This window comes from Arvicola amphibius, chromosome 14 (genome assembly GCF_903992535.2).
Source record: "Arvicola amphibius chromosome 14, mArvAmp1.2, whole genome shotgun sequence".
Taxonomy (NCBI): domain Eukaryota; kingdom Metazoa; phylum Chordata; class Mammalia; order Rodentia; family Cricetidae; genus Arvicola; species Arvicola amphibius.
Window position 1 is genome coordinate 10,040,806 of NC_052060.1, and position 16,519 is coordinate 10,057,324.

Sequence of the window (16,519 nt, forward strand, 5' to 3'; positions counted from 1 at the left end):
AGAGAAGTGGGGTCTAGGATGAATTCTCTGGAAGTGTCCAGAATGGTGGCTCACACGAATGATCTCAGCACTTGGAAAGTTGAGATAGGAGAATTGATATCAGCAGAGGCAACACTGGGAGACCCTATCTGCAAACAAGCAAACAGAAGTTTTATCTCATATAACCTGGTTTTATAGAGTAGGGCATCAAAGGAAATTAGCTGAGATGACATAGAGGGAAAATAGAACAAATCCAAATCTAGAATTTCTCCTGTCCTTTTCTTCCTCTCTTCCCTCCCTCCCTCCCTCCTTTCCTTTCTCCATTTATTCTTTTCCATCCTTTCTCCCATCTATGGTCACTGCCTGAAGAATGCTGGCAGAGGCTTTTTTGCAGAATGAAGTAGTTCTACACACTGACATCTATACTGCAGGCATTCCCATGGTATCTGTTGACTGTGTGAAGGCATGAATGGAAGTTTTCAGTCCTCCAGGAGGAAGGAGTGAGTGTCTCTAACAATCCTCACCCTGGGTGTGCAGCAGGGCAGGTGATGAGTGGAGCTGGCGCAGTCTGAAGAGCCCCTGTGTGACTGACTGTGGAAATACATGGAGTTGTACCAGGGAGCAATGGGGAAGATGCTTCTGTCTTGGTTTGGTCAGTTCTAGAAGTCCAGGGAAGTGGGGGCTGGGATGAATGTCTGGAAGGAATCCAGAAGGGCGAGGAGGACTCTGGAGCAAGGATGACCTTGCGTAGAACTGAGAACACACACTGTGAGTAGCGTGATGGTACACCCAGAGATGAAAACTCTGCCTTTAGATAGGATAGGAAAACCCTGCCCAGGAAAAGGGGGAAGTCACATATTTCCCATCTACTCTAGGTGCTTTAAGCTTCATGCTTTGATGTTCTGTTTTTTCTGCTTACAGATTCACAGAAAGTCGCTGATCATGACTGTGACTGAATCATGTTTTCTGTTTGTTTATTTGCATTTTTTCTAAATTGTATTTTCCGTCTCTCTCTCTCTCTCTCTCTCTCTCTCTCTCTCTCTCTCTGTGTGTGTGTGTGTGTGTGTGTGTGTGTGTGTGTGTGTGTGTTTGCATGTGCTTGGTGGTCAGAGGACAATTTAGGGAGACTGTTCTCTTCCTCCACTGTGTCGGTCACGACTTGCTACTCAGGTCATCGAGCTTGGTGGCAAACACTTTTGCTGTCTCAGCCACATTTCTAGGCCCCCTATTTCCATTTTTCCTGAGATAGATTTCGTCCTTAAGAAAAGAACAATTAAGAAGAACTCTCTTTGAGAGCAAAGTTGCATTTGCTGGCCAGAGTTTTTATTAAGTCGGGTATTTACTCAGAGTTTGCAGATTCTAGTCTTTTCCCAGGAGTGGGAGTCCAAAGTCCGATCAGCACTGACCAGAATGTCCATGTGAGAAAAGCCTGTGTGCACTTTGTCCAAAGGCTTGCATGTTGACATTTCATCCAGATCCGTGTCACTATAGCCAAACAGAACCTGAGTTCAAAAAGACAGAAACAAGCTGCATTCGCGTTTAAAAACTTTCTCTACAGTAGTCTTGGATTGTTTTGACTCAAGTAATTTCCAGATATCACTCTGTTGCCATTGTTCAAATTTTCCCATTGATTAATGCTAACGTGGAGAAATGCTGCTGAGCTTTATAAATTGAGCTGTTTCTGGAAAGTTCGCTGAATCATCAAAACATTTTCTGAAGTATTTGATCACTCACTTGGGTGTTCCCCTGCCTTGTACTGCATGCTGTTGAATGCACTTAGTGTCTTCTCCAGTGTTGTCCCCTTTACAGATCTTTGAGAACCCGAGAATGCACTTGTTGGTCTCTGCTTGTGTTTGTGTGCGTGAGGGAGTGTTCTGGACTGAACCGGGGACCCCGTGTATGCTAACCAATGAGCTATTTTTTCAGCCCTGCCTCTTTCTCTTGGAGACAGGATATCACTAAGTTGCCCAAGCTGGTATAGAATTTTCTGTGTAGCACAGAAAGGCTTGGAACTTCCCACTCTCCTGCCTCAGCCTTAGTGCTTCAATGCCTGGCTGAGTCCAGTGTTACCACGGTGTGGTACAGTTTCCCCCACTTCCATTTCCTTCTTGACTTACTCTCTGGAAAAGTGTAGCTGTCTGTCTGTGTGACCTCTAGCTCCATGGTCTACTAAACTCCCAGTTTTTGTTCTTTGATAAATTTTTTCACACTAATGAACAGTTTAAAGTTTAAAAAAATATTTATTTGTTTATTTTTTTTTTTTTTTGTGTGTGTGTGTGTGTGTGTGTGTGTGTGTGTGTGTGTGTGTACACTTGCATGCCTCAGCTCTAGGGTGAAAGTCAAGAGGCCGACCTGAGGGAGAACGTGAGGGAGAAGGCTGTTCTCTCTTTCCTGGAATGGAATTCATGTGGTTGGGCTTGGCCTCAAACACCTTTACCTCCTGGGCCATCTTGCCAGCCCTTAGATACATCACCTTTAGAAAGAAAAAAGTGTATTTTTGGTTGCTCTTCTATTTCCTTTTCCAGATCTCCCCACTACAAGCAGCTAGTGTCATTAGAGAATTGACAGCCCGAAATCTGTCTCGTCCATCCATGCATCTCTCAACTGAACCTGGGAAAAAGAACCTTCTTTATTTAAAACATCTGGTGTGAACTTGGGAGGTAAACTGACATGGAGTTTTTTATTTATTTATTTCGTGGAGGGCTGTCTTGGTTACTGTTCTATTGCTATGAAGAGACACCAGGACCAAGACAGCTTATAGAAGAAAGCATTTAATTGGGAGCTTTCTTTCAGTTTCAGAGGCCTGAATGGTGGGGAGTGAGGCCTAGGCAGGCAGGCATAGCACTGGAGCAGTATTTGAGGGCTTATGTCGTATTGGCAAGATGGAGGCAGACCAAAATCTAGGTATAGAGTGGGGTTTTGAAACCTTCAAGCCTATCCCCATTGACACCCTTCTCCCAATAAGGCCATACTTCCGTATTTTTCTTAAACAGTCTACCAACTGAGAAGCAAACATTCAAATAGATGAGCCCATGGGGCAATTCTCATCTAAAACTCCTTAGGGCCTCTTTCTACCTAGCCTAGCCATTTTGTACCCTACGACTTCCGACTTGGCTCTGGTGGTCCCTTGGACTGTGCCCTGTTCCTGGGATTTGAGGATCCCTACAGCTTTGTCTTACTGGTGAGCTCTAGTTGTCCTTCCAGAGTACTTTTGGGATTCTGATGAGCCCTCTTTTTCACCGGGTTCTTCACACTGCTCCTGGGGTTCTGACCTCTCCTTCCTAGGTTCCTACCCCAACATCGGTTTGGAAAACCAAAAATCCGGAAACCGAAAGATGGCAAAAGGAGATGCAGGTGACATCTTTTAGAATTCCTGGTTTCACCTGCATTTCCTTTACATTTGTCCTGTGTCCGTCTACCTAGAACTCAGTCTATTTAAAAGTCCTAAGCCCTAAAATCCTTCAAGCTCTGTGGTAAGGACCCCACTTGGACCTCCTTACCACCTCCGCTTCCACTAACCTATCTGGTCTCGGTGCATTTTTCCAGGCTAAATGGAAGTGCTGTGGTAAGACTTGAGTCGACACCCACACTTACACCAGACATGAGTTCAACATTTGGCCCTGTTCCAGAGGGCAGCGCTTGGCAAATCGCCCTTCAGCTGACTCTACCTACTCCCTCCTGTGACCCCTGGGGAAGCTCAAATTCTTAAAGACAGCCTCTTTCTCGATCAACTGTTAGCTTGATTTATCTAGCTCTGAGTCATGCCACACAGACTCACATGAATAACATACTCTTGACTCATGAATACCGATACCAGCCCCTCCTCACTCAAGGATCACCAACTGATCAATTGACACAGGATGGAGAGGGAGACTTGATCTTAACCCCCATGATGCTGCAATTCCAGCAGGAAGTAGCCAGGATGGAAGTGGATACCCATACATCCCTTGGGCCCCACATCCCTATAACCTCATGATCTGCGAAGTCGTTTTCTTTTTGTCTATAAGTAGAAAGCTGAAATATTAACTCACAGAGGCTGGCCCAGTACCGGGGCTAAGCCATACATTATATAGCCTGTCTAGTTCTTTCACTAAACTGCTAAGCTCAGAGACCCCTATCTTCTAATGTCTATAAATGTAAGGAATTTCCCATGTTCTTTGGGTCGCTCTTGGATCCCCTCTCCCATCTCCCCCTGCCTTGAGGAGCTGGAACTATTATTAAAGGATTTATTTCCTCAAAAGCGTATCATTAATTCTTTCAATATTCCCCTTACGGGGCTACCCATCATTTGGATATTATTCATATTCACATGTTTATTCTTCTAGTACCTTAGAAATGAATTTCAGACATTTTTGAAACGCATTTCACCCTTTTGCCTTTTCCTATTGATTTTTGGGGTTGGAGAGGGATGAGGTTAAGGCAGGGGGTAGCCACTGCTCTCCTGAACTTGTGCTCCTCTGTCTCCGCCTCTCACGGCTGGATTACAGCTTGTGCCACGACACCCTGCCTATTGGCCTGTTGGAATTCCTTAATCAACTATTCCTGCCAACTGTTTTGATTGGGTTCATACTGTAATATTCCTTATACAGTATATTTCTATCAACAATATGTCCACGTTCTTAGGATTTCTTTCGAGAGAAAGCTTTTTATGTCTTAGGCGCACGTTTTGTGATCGTTCTAAATTCTTTTTTTTTTTTTTTTTTTTTTTTTTTGGTTTTTTCGAGACAGGGTTTCTCTGTAGCTTTGGAGCCTGTCCTGGAACTAGCTCTTGTAGACCAGGCTGGTCTCGAACTCACAGAGATCCGCCTGCCTCTGCCTCCCGAGTGCTGGGATTAAAGGCGTGCGCCACCGTTCTAAATTCTTGTTGGTGCCATCTGCCCCTTACAGCTGAGAGGCATGTTGCTGTTATAATCGGTGAGCTTGGTTTCCCAGGGGTACCGCCTCTGGTGCTCAGTGGTGGAAGCATTAATGGTCAGCTTGGTCTGTGCCCTTTAGGGCCTCTTTAACGTGAGAGTCAGGGCTAAGCACACTGTTGAGGGCCACAGATCCTGCACAAGTCCATCTGCCATCCCTGCTCTCTGACTCCAGAAGCCACCTATGAGTGAGGGTCCCTGCTATGCTCCTGGAAAGCAGAGCGCTGGGAGAAAACACTGCTAGACCAGCCTTGGGGAGCGGAAATGGGGGTCTTGAGAGGGACTGTCAGGCCATGGTTGGTCTCACCATATGGGCACCAGAGTAGAACTTTGACAAGCCTTCCCTTGTTGTCACCCAGCTGCCCCCCTCCTCCACAAACTCCAACCCTACCTCCTCTAGTGTGCCCAGCCCTTCCTGGAGCCTTCAGACCCCTCAAGGATTTCTCTTGGGCTCTTCAAATCCAAGTTCAGGTGGAAGGAAACATTCAACAGCCCCCCGGCAGTGTTCTCTAGAGCCATGCAGCAAGTCTACATGATCAAATATAATGCAAATAGAAGCTATTATAATAAGCAGAACAGCACTTGATCACTATCTCTCAATAAAATTCCAAGCTGGAGAAGCAAGACTAACCAGGCATGCAGTTGAATATGTTGTGGATGTATTACTTGTAACAACATAAAATAACCATGAGAATAGAATTGCTTCTTTCCAACCAGTTTAAAGATTTGTGAAGATGCCAGAGAAAGGATTATGCACAGCATCTGCTTTGTTTCATGAGAATCCTGGGCCACTTCTCACCAGGTCTCAACCATAAAAATACTGAGCCCTCCCCACATGTGACTCCACAGCACGCGTGACTCCACAGCCCCTTGTTCCTTCTGTCCTCCAGAGGATGTGGGCCACGTGGGACACCTAAAAGTGGAAATGCACTTCAAAAGTCACCAGGAGGGGATTGTTTTTCTTCTGAGAACTTTCTCAGACTCCCTGCCCTTTCCCCTACTTTCCTCTGGAACTCTGACCTAGTCAGATAGGAATCTAAACACACTCCCCACAGCCTTCTCTCACCAAACTCTGGAGGCTTCAGAATCAAAGGTCTGCCTTTCATTCCAGGCAATCACAAAAGACAAGGCCTGGCTCACAGGAGATAGAAGGAAACAAGAAAATCAGAAAGCCTGATGGCCTTGCCTCCCACAGCAGGCTCCACGCCAGCCTTCCCAAGCTGCAGGCTCCACGCCAGCCTTCCCAGGCTGTCGACCGGGAGGTGTGGTTTTTACCCACTCCCAGACACAGCCCCTATCCATCTACCCACAAGCCAGTCCATATCATCTGTCTGGTCTCAATGTCTGCATCTTCCAAATGGGGCTAAGAGTCCAGTCCAGCCTCTGACCTGTGTATATGGGATGGTCGGCATCCAAACCGACAGAGCACAGACTTGTACGTACTGCATCAGCGTGAGGTTGAAACAGAGTTCATTCCTGAAAGTATCAAGACTTCCTGAGGGCTAGACTTGCCTTAGAAATACCCTCCAAGCTGGGCGGTGGTGGCGCACGCCTTTAATCCCAGCACTCGGGAGGCAGAGGCAGGCGGATCTCTGTGAGTTCGAGACCAGCCTGGTCTACAAGGGCTAGCTCCAGGACAGGCTCTAAAGCTGCAGAGAAACCCTGTCTCGAAAAAACTTTAAAAAAAAAAGAAAGAAAGAAATACCCTCCAACATACACGCACACACACACACACACACACACACACACACACACACACACACTTTCTGGTTTCTGGTTCCTGTAATTCCAAAAGCCTTTGGCTCAGTGGAAAATACTGCCTGCCCTGGAGACATTGCTTTGAATCAGTAGTCCTGGCCTCTTCGGGTAAATGTGTTTCATGGTTGCTTGTAAGGACTGTGGCTTTCTGCTGAAGAAGAAACACTGGCCTCACATGGGCTGAAAGGGCTCATCGAGAAACCTGAGATTCTTATTTATAACTTGCTCATGAACCAACGCAGGTGGCAGAATTGCCTAAGACACAAACACTGCTTGTGCAAGACTTCACCGTTGATAATCGATTTCCCTTTTAATGTTTCTCTAACACTTAACAGAGCTCCTCCATGGATTGTGCTTTTTGCAAACTCTGAAAGACTGAAGGATCCAAATCCCAAAGAAAAGTGAAAATGTCTGGTCTTCTTTAAGAAGTATTGAGAGTCTGTTAAAAAGACATAAAAGTACAAAGCAAGTCTGGGAGAGGTGCCGGGACAGGGGGATTGTAGGATGGTCAAGATTACGCGGGCCTCTGGAAAAGCTCAGGGAAACCTCTGGATTTGAATAATTAGCATTAAAATTACTGTAACAAAAGAAAGCATGAAACGTGGGCTCAGGACTGAGGAGATGGCTCTTCGGGAACGATCTCTTGCTGTACAAGCATGAGGACCTGAGTTCAAATCTCCAGCACCCTTGTAAAAAAATATACCTATAACCCAGCACTGTGGGGAGCAGGGATTGGAGGGTTACTGGAGCTCACTTGCTGCCAGCTTTGATCCCGGTTCAGTGAGAGACTCTGTCTCAAAGGAGACTATGGGGGAGTGATAGAGTGAGACGCTCCACTCTCCCCCTGGCTTGCACATGTATATCCCCCCCACACACATGCATACATACCACACACACACACACCACACATGCACATCCGCACGCTCTCACACCCCAAAAGAATAGGTTCACTTAAGTATTGGAAAGATGGAGTCCTTTGGGGTCATGATTGTAATACAGTCCTTTCAACAACTTGGGCAACTGGTAGAAAAAAAATCATTTACTCAATTGTACTTGAGTACAATTACTTGACTCGACAAGGTTCCTTTCACTGTGGAAGTTACCACTTGATGGGGTCTGGCTGTGATTTTTCCCCCTGTTTTTACTTTTCTTAGTACACTTACGTACATTTTAGTAATCTCAAAGGACCAATCAGTCTAAGAGGTGGCTTCCCAGGACATTGATGCATATGTCTCATATAACTTGATCTGGGGAAGGTGTGTTCACCCCAGACAGGGTGACATTGGCAAATCAAAGAAATTCTACTCACGTCTAACTTGGAGAACCAATAGGATTACTGAAGTTATCTACAGGTGAGGAGTAACCCAGAGGCAGCTGCATCACTGAAAAACCCCCTCCAGCATGGGTGACGATAACCAGAGCTGCACTCCTGTGCTTGGGGAGCAATAAAGGCCCATTAAGGGAAAACCCTATGGTTAAGAGAACAGACTCCCTGGCCTGAGTAGACACCTAGCATTCCAGCTGAATGGGTCGACCCTGGCCACAGAACCACCTCTCAGGCAGGGGGATAGCCCTTAGGAAAGTGGGCCCACCTCAAACTATGTCAAAGAGATGGGTGGAATAAATACTACTTTAATGAGATGCTGTACACTTCCTTCCCAGAATTCCTACCCTGTAGTGCAATTATTTACAGAGAGAAGCCATACTGTTTTGTAATGTCGCCTGAATAATGAGCCTTTTTCTTTTCTTTCTACTTCTTCTCTAAGCATATTTTCCCTCACGCCTCAGGTGTCACCCTTTCTTTAACACCCCTTGAAACCATGCCAGTGACTTCCAGGCCAAGTGACAAAAGTCCCTTCTCTCCTCATTCCTGGCGGGATCTCGAGGAGGAACCCAGAAGCAGGAACTGGAATAGCAGCCATGGAGAAATGCTGCCTATTGGTTTGTTCTTTATGGCTTACTTAATCTGTTTCCTTATAGTGGTCTGGATCAGCTGGCCAGGGGTGACACTATTCACAAAGAGGTGGGCCCTTCCACATCAATCGTCGCTCAAGAAAATGTACCACAGGCTGATGTGAGAATTTTAAAAAAGTCTTTACTATTATTCAAAGGGAAATACAGACTCACAAAATACAGGATAAGGGGGAAGTTGCAGTGTATCCATTGTAGGTTCAGCTGCCAGTGTCCTGCTGCTCTGCCCAGGGGAGATGTGAGCAGCCACACAAGCTTACTTCTGCTTTGACCTCCCAAGAGAGTGAGCTAGACCATTCCTCTTCCTTATAAGAGATAATAGGTCATATCTGCACACAGAAACCATGCCCTAAGGCCCTATTGGCAGAAATGAATTCCCACAACACTTCCCCCTTTTGTCTAAATGAGAAGGTTCAGGTTATAAACCTGATACAAAGTTAATAACAAATATAAAAATAATAACGAATATCAAGTATTATCTAGGAGAAAGGGTAATAATGTACACCAAAATAGAACTACAACCAAGAACAACATCAAGCAAAAAACAGAAACACATACTCCTTCCTGTGGTGAGCTTTGAATGCGGGAATCTGCCTCTCCACATAATGGAAATATGTGTAGCTATTGCCTCTGGACTAAAACATTTCCTCCTGGAAGAAGGTGGGAGGCTTGAAGACCCAGGAAGCTAATAAAACTCACAAGGCTCAGAAAGTTCAGAAATTTACAAGGCTCATAAGGCTCCCAGGCTTTAAGAGTGGGAGAAACTGAGTGCAAAGAGGAAGTGCCTATGCACATTGTAGAGTGAGTTCCAGGTGATGTCAGGGAAATCCACGACATCCCCTCTTGGGGTCCTTAGTCTTATCAAGAAGAACAAACTCAAATGAAAACTTGAAGACAGTGCTAGGTAGTTTTATGTCAACTTGACTCAAGTTAGAATCATTTGGATGAGGGAACCTTAACTGAAAAAATGCTCCCAAATGTGAGTGACTAGGGCCCAGGAAGACAGATTTAGGTGTGTGAAAACTGTGTTCCAATGGGGTAACAGTTTTAGTCAATGCATTTTCTTTTTATGATTTAATTTTTTTTTTGTTTTTGTTTTTCGAGACAGGGTTTCCCTGTAGTTTCTAGAGCCTGTCCTTGAACTAGCTCTTGTAGACCAGGCTGGCCTCGAACTCAGAGATCCGCCTGCCTCTGCCTCCCCAGTGCTGGGATTAAAGGCGTGCGCCACCACCGCCCGGCCTTAAAAAATTTTTTTGTAAAAGTTTTGTGCCTGCATGTATGTGTGCACACCAGATGAGTTTCCTGTGCCCACAGTGGTCAAGAAGAGGACATCAGATCCCCTGGAACTGGAGTTACGGGTGGCTATGAACCACCATGTTGGTTCTGGGAACCAAATCTGGATCCTCTATAAGAGCAATAAGTGCTCTTAACCACTGAGCATCTCTCCAGCATCAAGAAATAAAGGTATAAAGGAGGGAAGGAAGGGAGAAGAAGAGGATGGAGGAATAAACAGAAAATTTCTACAATAATAGAATAAATTAAATTAAAAATTGAAACACTTTTCAAATGCATTGGTAGAAACATCAGGTAAGCAGGTTAACATAGAGAAGGGACCTCTCTGGTACAGGCCTCAGATGCTACTTGCTGACATTCCTCATTCTCCTCTCTCTTATCTCTCTGTGTGTATATGTGTGTGTGCGCGTGTGTGCACACATGCCACAGTGCCCATGTAGAGGTCAGAGGGCAACCTCAGGCTTCAGTCTTCACCTTGTTTGAGACAGGTCTGCCTTATTCAGTGCTGCATGTACCAGGCTTGCTTGCTAGCCAGCTTACGAAGCCACATAACCCCCCACCTCCCAGTGAGATGTGCTGGGTTTGCAGAGTCTGGCACAATTGTATCAGCTTTTATGTAGTTTCTGGGGATCTGAACTTAGATTGCCAGTCTTGTGCAACAGGAACCTAATCCATGGAGTGGTCTCTTGGCCCCATTCTTGGTTTTCAGAACGGTGAAAGGTGGTGTGTGTAAAGACATATTTTAAAGTTTTTGACAGCCATATGGGTACCAGAACAGAGAGAGAGCTGGGCAATAAGTGGTTTTCAAGGAATCATCCTGAGAGGATTGAACTCTGATCTACAACATTTCAACTTTATAACCACCAACTTCAGTCATTTGGACTTGCGGAATACTTTACCCTTTGGTCTTAGTATGCATTGATTATACCAAGATGAGTTTCATTATGTTTTGGTCATATTTACTCTCTGATACCATTCTGTGCCTCCCCCTCACATACACACACAATGCAGTGAGTTCTCTGGTCCCACCTACCACCCCCTCTCTCTCTCACACACACACAGTCCTGTGAGTTTCTTCATTAGAGTTGCTTACTCTACCACTAAAGAAAATCTCTCTTCCTGCCCCATCAACCACTAACTGCAAGGAGGAGTAGAGCCCCTGAATCTCCCCATTTCCATGATAGGATATTAAGGAACCAATCTCATACAACCTTGTACAGATAATCACACCTTGTGTGAGTTCAAGAGTGCAAAGGCCATGTCACATCTGGAATCAGGACTTCCCATCCTCCTTGGGATCTTCCTTTCCTCCTGCCCCTCTCTCACCATGTCCCCCGGCCGTAGAGGGAGTAGTATAGATGTACCCTCGTGGCTGAGCATTCCACAGTGCCTCATCCTCAGCACTGTGGGCAGTTACAGGTCTCTGCAGTTACTGCCCACTGCAAAGAAGCCCGGAGATGATGGCAGTTTCATCTATGAGTATAAGCATGGCGGTTTAGAGTGGTCTGCTAGGAAAGTAGGGTGGCCCTTAGAATCTTGAACTCGGGTACAGACAGCTCCCCTCTACTCAGGGAAGTCTAGCTTACATGCCCCGTTCTCTAACAACCCTGACTCTGCTGGCCCACTTTTAAGGGGCTACCTGCACCTCTTCTCGGTCCACCACTGACTCTGTCTTTCTTCCCTATCGTTCCTCCCTTCTCCTACTCAGCTCGGATAACGGTGCTGCGTCACCGTAAACATCTAGCTCTGTAGAGACACTTTGACATTTGCTGAATCAGACCTATTGAACTTCTGACTGTGGCTGAACCCAACTTTTGATCCCCTTTAATAATTTTTTAAATTATATTTTTACTTTTGGGTTTTCCAAGACAGGGTCTCTCCGTGTAGTCCTGGCTGTCCTGGGACTCACTTTGTAGCCCAGGTTGGTCTTGAACTCTGAGATCCACCTGCCCCTGCCCCCAAGTGCTGCTATTAAAAGTGTCTACCACCTCCTCCTGGGCTATCCACTTTAGTCTTGCATTTGGACAGCTAAGTCTAGCTAAAGGAAAATACAACTTTGGGTCTTCAAACATGCATCTCCCATGTGGAAGGAAAGACTGGCAGATTCAGAAATGGAGTGGTCAGATTATCATTCAGAATGGAGTTTGGTAGGAGAGAAGGTCACGTGGCCATGGGGAGCATGATGAAGAGGGATAAGATACCAAATCAGAGACAACATGATGGGGTCTTAAAGGGATGGAGAGATACATCTTAAAGTAAATAGATAATTGCCATGGGCAACGTGATAGAGGAGCCCGAGGGAGAGAGAGAGAGAGGAGAGGAACAGGGAGAGGAAGGGAGGGAGGGGGAAATGAAGGGAGGGAGGGAAAGACAAAAGGAGGGGGAGAGAGAGACAGAGAGAATGTTCTCTGAACACCAGAAAGCTTTTATATTTTCCCAGGAGATGGGGAGCCAGGCCACAGCTCAAACCCAGTTCCGGGTAAGCATCGGAGTTGTTTGTAGAAGGAGCAGAGATAAGGAAGAACATTTGTTTACAAAATCCTTTTATATTTGTAGGAGGTGGAGCTGTGCTATATGGAAAGTGTGGCTTGATTTCAGACACACACACACACACACACACACACACACACAGAGAGAGAGAGAGAGAGAGAGAGAGAGAGAGAGAGAGAGAGAGAGAGAGAGAGAGAGCTAACAAACAAAATTGTATTTAAATTCTCAAATCCTTATTCCCAGCTGAGCACTTTGTGTTTCCCTGAGAACACAGTAACTGTCCAAAAGAGCTGCTCCCCTTCCCCCTCCGCCTCTGCTCCGCCCTCCTGATACTAGAGAGGAAAGGTGCCTGCTTTGGGCTGTGGCCAGTCACCACTTACACAGTGACTGTGCCACCTCTGTCCACACAAGGGCCGTTCCCCAGCTCTGCCTTCTCCCTCCAGGTTCCATTTCCTACTGTGTTGTTCTTATCGTTCTGTTTCTGCACAACTCCATCTTCTAAACTCCCTTTGCAAGCCCCTGTGTTTTACCGTTTGCACCTAATCTGTATCTTCTTCTGTAGCCAATTCATTGTGCTACAGTCTCTTTGGTCTTTTGTCCCCAGTGCACCATTGCTATTGAAATCTCTCTTATTAAGGTCCCAAGTGACTTCCTTGTCAACAAATCTAGTGGTAGGTTCTGAGCCTTCAGCATCCCAGACTGCTGGGGCAACAAAGGGCAAGGTCATTCTCCCTCCTTCTCAAGGAACTACCAAACCAGACAGTTTCACCTCTGTCCTCTGCCTGCTTCTCACTCTCTGACCTCTACATCTGGAGGAATCCAAGCAGTGATATCCTCCTGATGTCACTAAGATAGAAGAAGCTGAATGGGAACCCTGGGCTTTTATACAAACATACAGGATTGCAACACACAATGTATTAATTTTATAAAACTAGAGAACATAAACATTCAATCTAACAGAAGTTTGATCTTGTGTTGTCAAAAGAAACAGCTTTCACTTCAAAGGCATAAAGGACATGGTTTGTTCTAGAACAAAATTTGAATGACCCTGACCAAAGGACATACATTTAGGTCTCCCCAAATATAGTGTCCAACATGGAGGCAGTTTCATGGAGTTTGATGGTAAGAGAACAAAGAAAGTTATAAATCAGAGAGAGAAGTTACAGTAAAATGCGGGAGCTCTGCTAGCTCTGCTATTGGCCTTGGGTACTGTCTTCAACACTCTTAGCCCTTTGGTAAGTTAGTACATTCCAAAGGCTTCTTCGCTGTCAGATTTAGGTCTGGCTAGTAGCAGGGTGTTAGGTCTGACAAAGAGGGACAAAGAGTGTCTTCTTAGGTTGCTAGAGACCACCCAGGATGAAGTGTTAAGAGGCTCTGGGGCTGCAGTGTTCAATTCCTCTACATCAACCAAGTTTCAGTCGTCAACCTCTGTAGATAGATTCTACCCTGGAATTCTCCTTCCTGTAAATGATAAATGAGGCACAACCATAAACATTGCTGCAATAAAGACAGATTGCTGCCTTCAATGACCTAGAGTCCCTTTAATTTTTTTTAGGGATGTACCTAGACTCAGGAAAATGTTGACTTCAACAATAGAAAGAATTTCTGGGCAAGTGAGCTTGAAGCAGAATTGGGGTTTATTAAAAGACAACTGGTGGCTGCAGGGATGGCTCCGTTGGTAAAGTACAGACCAGAGTCCAGATCACTGGCACCCACATGAATAGCTGGGTGTGCTGTGTGCACCTGCAATCGCTATGTTGAGGGTAGTAGGCAGGAGCATCCTTGAGGCTTGCTAAATAATCTGTTCAGCTAAATCAGAGAGCTCCAACTCCAGGGAGAGATCCTGACTCAAAACAGAAGATAGAGAGTGATGGGGGGAGATGCTACTTTGACCTCTGACCTCCACCTGTACCCCGTCACACACATATATACACACACAGAAGAAATAAAGGTTTTTTATTTAACATAGATTTTCAAGCACAAGAGTTAAAGGAAAGAAAGACGTTTGGGAAGAAAATAAGACACAGCAAGGGCAATGAGTATGGGTTTTTCTAAGAGAGTGTTGCAGCTCATTGCCTTTAAAATAGTCATAAATGCCACTTTGGTGATGTTGCCAAGGAAACAGAATGAGATGACAGGTCTAAGGGACAGTTGACATGACTTTGAACAGTCAACTGTCAAGCACTAAAAGATGCAGGAAAGTACCTTCACTGCACGGCAGAGTCTTGTTTGAGATTCCCACTTGGAATCTTGGAAAAGAAATGAGGCCCTTCTCTTGACCTTAAATGTCTGTACAGAGAAGGAATAGTGTCTCCATGCTGGCAGCCTTGGTGCCAACACATCACAGCAAATGGCGATGAGGAGGAAGCTTGATGCTCAGCTGGGTCAGACTTTAACCAGAGTCAAGGGCGAGGGGCTCTTTCCCTGCCCATGGTTCTCCATGTCTTTCTGTCCTGCCTCAGCAAGCACTAAGACTTCCATCAGACTACTCAGCTTTATTTCCCTCCTGCTTCTGAGCATGTACAGAGAGAAGTCTGTGTCTGCCAGCTACTTGTGACAAGCATTTGTGAATGTTATCTTAGTTAATTTTAATAAGTATCTGAAGTTGGTTCTGTTGCTGTGTCCAAGTTACAAGTGTCTGAACAAGGTCAAGATTATGACTGAGCTAGGAGACTGAAAACAAGAGGAAGGCACGAGCCTGAACATGACAAATCTGTAGGAAGCCAGCATGAAGGCTGATACCGGTGACAATGTAGGAGGTACTAAGAGAAGAGAGGAAGCAGTGGTCCGTGTGCTTAGATACACTTGAGGGGAAGTGGAGCAAGACTCTTACAGGACTGAACGAAATGGGGGGCACTGGGTGGGTGATGGCTTGGACTTGAAGAAAGCAGGTTTTTGTTTCTTTGCTTTGACTCAGAGCCTCGTGTAGTCGAGTTGAATACTTATCACAGGGTAACCAGGGATGCTTGATCCTCCTGCCTTCACCCCTGAGTGCTGGGGTGACCGAAATGTGCCACCACATTTGACTTGACAGTGGGAGGCTTTGTAAGGATGGAGAATGTAAATACTCAGTACTAGAGGTATCAGTGAAGAACCGAGAGACACATGCCTTGTTCCAAGTACTGAAGAGCCTTGGGTGTCTGTGGCCAGAGGAGCGGTGTGTGGAGAAAGAAAAAAAATCAAAAACACCATTGGGAAGAGCCACAGGAATGCCAGCTGATTCATCCATTGGAATTCCCAGTTCTCAGACAATAAACAACGGACATTTCAGAGAAGAGATGGCAATAAAGAAGTCTCTTGATGACAGAAATTTACAGAAGGCTCAGTGGATGAGCCTGAGCACCAGACAGAGACTAAGTTAGACCAGAGCCAAGATACATGTGGGGGAAGGGAAGACAGAACATTTGACTCCAGGGATTGGAGGGAGTACAGAAGAGGAGCACATACAATTGAGGTGTAGGGATGAGGGAGGAGGCATCTGCAGCCACTGACGTCCTTGACTCTGGCAACCTGAGCTCTGTAAACTTTGTGGGAGTGAGAGCAGCCCTGGTCGTTCTACAATCTAGACCCCAGAGGGAGTGTGCTAAGAGCTTGGAGATCTATGGACAGGCTCTTGGTAGGGTTCTTGCCACAAGAAGGCTGTTGCAGGTAGGAGTGGCCTGAGAGCAGTCTAGCTGGATTCAGCAGTATGGAGACAAGAACATAAAGGTGACCTAGGAGGCTCAGATTTAGGAGATATCTAGAGCTTCTGACTTCAGGAAAATAAATGAACCAGAACTACCCTGGTTCTTGTGACTCTCTCACAGAGTTGGATTTGACATCTGGGTTAACAGCATCAACTGCTAAGCAAGCACATGATCATTGTGAGGGATAGAACCTGGTGCCCTGAGAAGGGTGGGGCAGACACTCACCTAGCACCTCAGATTGCAGGAACTTTTGTCTTAAGTAGCAGAGGCACTGGGGAGGGGGACTTGGGTTTGGGACCTGACACCTCTGCATAAGCACACATCTGGAACCCCAGTTCTGGAGAGGCAGAGGCAGGCAGATCCCAACGACTCTTTGCTCAGCCAGTCTCACCCAACAGGCAAGCTGCGGGTTCACAGAGAGACACACTC

At 45.8% G+C, this 16,519-nt stretch overlaps 1 long non-coding RNA gene across 1 annotated transcript; it reads right to left on the bottom strand.

The window, feature by feature from the left end:
- Positions 1–2,331: 2,331 nt before the first annotated feature.
- Positions 2,332–6,083, bottom strand: LOC119800640. Its single transcript, XR_005283070.1, has 3 exons — positions 5,959–6,083; positions 5,284–5,420; positions 2,332–2,452 (listed from the first exon to the last, which is right to left on the bottom strand). It is a non-coding gene; the product is annotated as an uncharacterized LOC119800640 (long non-coding RNA).
- Between the last annotated feature and the right edge of the window lie 10,436 nt (positions 6,084–16,519).